This window comes from Castor canadensis, chromosome 7 (genome assembly GCF_047511655.1).
Source record: "Castor canadensis chromosome 7, mCasCan1.hap1v2, whole genome shotgun sequence".
Taxonomy (NCBI): domain Eukaryota; kingdom Metazoa; phylum Chordata; class Mammalia; order Rodentia; family Castoridae; genus Castor; species Castor canadensis.
Window position 1 is genome coordinate 10,321,130 of NC_133392.1, and position 4,710 is coordinate 10,325,839.

Consider the following 4,710-nt stretch of genomic DNA (forward strand, 5'->3'; position numbering starts at 1 on the left):
CTTAGACCCGTGGCTCAGCAGAGGTTTCCAGAAAGAAGTTCAGAAAAGCTCTGCATAGGAAGTTGCTCATAAGCTAGTAGCAGCATTAGCTGGACGGTGCCTCCAACACACGCTGGAAGGCGGTGCGTGTGCGTGTGCGTGGAGGCCCATCAGGCCTCCGTCTTGCAGTGAGCCAACAGGCTTTGCCTTTTCAACACAGTGCACTGGGGAGCCCAGTATAATCTGAAACATTAACTTAGGTAAAGCACCAATTAAGTAGGTGTGCAGTGCAGGGCGTGTTTCAGCTTGATAATTGTTCTTTATCCTCCACAGATGTGGGTCAGAGTCCCAGAGATGCCCAGGCCTGATGCCAAGGAAAACCAGGGAGAGCCACCAGGGGCTTAAACAGACAGCACAGCCTCTCCAGGTACAGCAGGTTTGCTTGACCCGGGGACTTTGAGATAAGGGAAAATTATCGGGTTTAGCTGGTGAAAGAATGGTGGGAGATGTCATGTCGGGTCACCCAGGGTCATTTGAGGAGCATCTCTGTCAGACGCTGTTCCAGTTTTGAGTGATGCTTATATGAAGACGCATCCTCCATGACTCCTGACCCTTGTCTTTGTAAACTCGGACCTGCAGAACCTTGAACCTCGAACCTCCATAGCTTTGTCCACGTTGCCCTGACTCTCAACCAACTTCCTGCAGACTTGTAGCTCAGGGTCCTGGTTTGCCTATTTCATGGTGAGGTGACCTCCTCCTGGCTTCTAGATCTGCCATGCTCATTTCATGGTCAACATCTGTGTCTACTTCTCCATAGGAGGGTACCACAAGGGAAGTGGGCGGCCTGAGTGGGACCACTCTGAGTGGGAGGGGGAGGGTGGGGACCTGTCAGGGACAGAGCTGGACTTGAGCACCGGGGGGTTCCCATGTACACACTTTTCATAGCACCCTGGGGACCTGAGGGCTCCCAGGGACTTCAGAACGAAAAGGGGAAGAGTCCAGAGTGGGTAAAACAGCTGGGTGCAGGCATACATTTCATGGTCCACCTCAAACCCACTTCCACGGACCATAGAACTGCCCTGTCTCAGCCGTGCTGCACACTAGCTGGAAGAGACCGTTTTTAATGCTAGAGGCAGATTTTTTTGGCAGCACTGGGGTCTCAACTCAGGGCCTATGCTTGCTGCTGGACACTTACCACTTGAGCCACTGCTCCAACCCTCCCTTTGTGTGTGTGTGTGTGTGTGTGTGTGTGTGTGTGTGTGTGGTTTAGTGTAGGTGTGTGGGTTTTCTCAAGGTAGGGTCTTGCGAACTATTTGCCTGGGCTGGCTTCAAACCACGATCCTCCTGATCTCTGCCTTCTGAGTAGCTAGGATTACAGGCAGGAGCCACTGGTGCCTGGCTAGAGGCAGATTTATTTACTTAAGTTTCCTGGCAGGGGGGTCCAGACACCTCTGAGCTGTACTGGGGCCCCCGTGTTGAGATGGGGGTGGTGCAGCAAAAGCTGCTTGATTGGGGCATGCACGGTAGATCCGCACAGCAGCTCAGGGTCCTGGGCTGGCCTCTGCCAGTGCTGGTGTTATGCAGTTCTGTGCAGGTCCCCACCACAGGGATGCTCAGGTGGTGCCATCCATGGGAAAAGGCCTATCACCTGGGCTCTGCCAGGAGCATCCTGTTCTGTGGCCACTCGTGACACCTGGGAGCCAGCTAGACACGAAGAATCTTGGGCCTCACATCAGAACTATGGGACCAGGCTCTGCATTTCTACATGGTCCCCTGCACTCTGTGCACACACTGAAGTTCAAGTGGACGAGGTCGTGGCTGCCCACCTACAGGTTAGAATCCAAGACCAAGAACGGTGAGGCCATCCTTTACACCTTACTTTCTCTTTCACTCTTGTCACAGTCTGGAGTTATCTTGTTTCTCCTTTTCTTTTCTTCTGCTGGTACTGGGGTTTTGTACTCAGCGTCTCACACTTGCTAAGCAGGCACTCTACTACTCGAACCATGCCCTCAGCCGAAGAAGCTTTAAGTTATTATTTGGATAGGGGCTCGTGTTTTTGCCCAGACTGCCGTCTTCCTTCTGCATCGTTACAGGCATGACCACCTTCCTCAGCTTGTTAGTTGAGAAGGGGGTCTCCCTAACTTTTCCCTCTGCACTGGCCTGGAACCTGATCCTCCCAATCTCTACCCCCTGAGTAGCTGGGATTACAGGCATGAGCCACCATGTCTGGCCTGTAGTTATCTTGTTTCTTTATTTACTTGTTTATTGTCTGTCTCCCCCACAATGTACAATTTGTGGGAGCAAAGATACCATTTCAGTGCTGGATCCCTAGCCCCTCGCACAGGGCCTTGCATAAGGTAGGCGTTCAAAAATATGAGTAGGTTGGCTGGTGGGCTGGATGAATGAATGAGTGAGTAAATGGCAAATGAAGATAGAAAAAGGGGGTGAGGGAGGAGGGTAGGTGAGCTAGCTGACAAGTTGGTCATCCCCTTCTTGAATTCCTAGGGTAGCTCTTATCATTCTTACTCCCTACCAAATCCTGTGCCAGGCCCACAACTGCCTTTGGTGGAAATGTGCCTGGAAAGGTGGTGGAAGGAATCTCTGACGACCTAGCACTGTGGTCCTCACATTTATTGTCACAGGGGAACTCTTCCAGAAATGTAATCTGTTACAGCAACCCTACCTAGATGACATGTGTAACCGGGTGATCATTGTCCTGGGGTTCTAGATCTGTCCCCAGTGGTGCTGCATGTGTGCATGGTCCTCCAGGGCCATCTGGGGGACCCTTCACCTCCATCCCTCTTGTTCATGCCTTCTCTAGAACACACGTGCAAGGCTCCTACGCCTCAGCTGGCTCATGACGGGGTTCCAGAGCTAATCAGAGAGATGCTGAAGACAGTTACACCCGTCTGACAGACCGGCCTCACAGGATGGGGCAGCATCTTTGAGCTCTCCCCAGCAGCCTTGCTCAGTCCACACGGCGTGAGCTTTTATCCTGCTAAACAGGTAGCAGCAAAAGGGTCCTAAGAACAGTTGTGTGACTGGGGACCAGCATCTGCTCCCATTTTGTCACTGCCTCTCCTGGTGACTTCTGAGGACCAAGTCCAGATGAGGGCTTGGCCAACCAACCCTTCCCACCCAACTTACAGATTGGAAACTCAAGCCAGAGAGGAGCTGTGACCTGCCTTTTTCCCTCTAGTGTCCCAGCTGGGGTGACAGTTACACCTCCTGGGAGACTCATGTCTCTGCCCCCACCTGGCTCTGTCTTTCCACAAAAGAAAATGCCAAGCCACAGTGAGTCAGTAGACTGATGTGCTCTTGGACAAGTGATGTTTTTCTTTGAGGTCAAGTGTCCATTTACTGATAACTCTTTAGTGGTCTGAAGTTTAGACAAATCTGTGTGTGATGTTTGGCTGGGTCACCACCCCAAATGTGGGATGGTGGACAATCAAAATGCAGTGGCAGACAGCTTGGGTATTTGAATCATTTGTTCAAAATATATTACTTTTTTTTTTTTTCTGGTTAGGGGCTGCAGCTCCTGCCTATAATCCTAGCTTCTTGTGAGGCTGAGATTGGGAAGATCGCAGTTCGAGACCAGCCTAAGCAAATAGTTTGAGCGATCCCATCTCCAATCAGAGCAAAATGGACTGGAGGTACCACTCAAGTGGTAGAGCACCTGCTTTGCCAGTGTGAAGCCCTGAGTTCAAACCTAGTCTCTCCACCTCAAATGTATATGTACATATACATACACACATACATAGGACTTTGGTTTCTAGCTGTAGAACCAAAGTTGTGATTTTTAATTGCCACATAGAATAGATGACATGATCATTTTTGCAGTAAGGACACTGTTCCCACAGAGTAGCAAGCCCTTCTCTCCCATAGCCCTCCTCGCACTTGTAATTGCTTGTTCAACACCTGTGCTCCCACCTGACCTCACACTCTGAGACAACAGGGGACATCTTGCTCCCTTTTGCGGCTGCCCCAGGTTCTGGCGTACCAGGTGCTCAAGAAGTGTGACTGAAGGAGTAAATAAACAAATTTATGATTCAGTGGAATTCGGCTGAAGCTTCTTGGTTATTTATTGCAGGTTTGTCTAGGCAACGTCTTTTTTATCAAGCACTCCCAGACATGCTTTGATGTGCAGACTAGCCATCTTTTTTTGTTTCATTCTGTTTGATTTTGCTTTGGGAAAATCTTGCAAAAGAAAGAAAAATGTGCGCCAACTGCCAATGGGCTGCGTGCTCATTAGCAGAAAGCAGAGATTCGGGAGGGTGGTGTCTGTCCTGCCCTCCTGGGCCTCAGACACGGCTTTGTCTTCACGTGCTCTGGGGATCAGCTTGGAGTGAGAAATTCCTTTCTGGAGATCTGTTGTGCTTTTCCCATTACTTGTTGGAGAGGCGTTTAAAACTTTTTTCTGACACCCACCTCCACCCCCCTGCTTGCCCAGGAATTGATAGAACTGGCCTTCTGGGGTCTTTGGGGCCCAACTTAAGAGATCCCTGCTGGTCTGAGGATATAACATCTGCAGTCTGTGTATGTGAAATTAGGCTGGGATAGGGAAAATGAGTTTAAAAAAAAAAAAAACCCAAACCAGGGGCAATTGTGATCTCTTTCCTGTGTGCTTTTTGTCTATGGAGTCGTAACTTACCACACAGGACTAAAGCCTAGGATTAAGCCCCACTTCATTTAGTTTACAACACTGTCACTTGTAGAAAACAGGTGGTGGCC

At 50.1% G+C, this 4,710-nt stretch overlaps 1 long non-coding RNA gene across 1 annotated transcript; it reads left to right on the top strand.

Annotated features, from left to right (window-relative positions):
* The first annotated feature begins 839 nt into the window (after positions 1 to 839).
* LOC141424606 (uncharacterized) lies at positions 840 to 4,026 on the top strand. Its single transcript, XR_012449479.1, has 3 exons — positions 840 to 1,811; positions 2,801 to 2,985; positions 3,506 to 4,026. It is a non-coding gene; the product is annotated as an uncharacterized lncRNA (long non-coding RNA).
* The last annotated feature ends 684 nt before the right edge of the window (positions 4,027 to 4,710 follow it).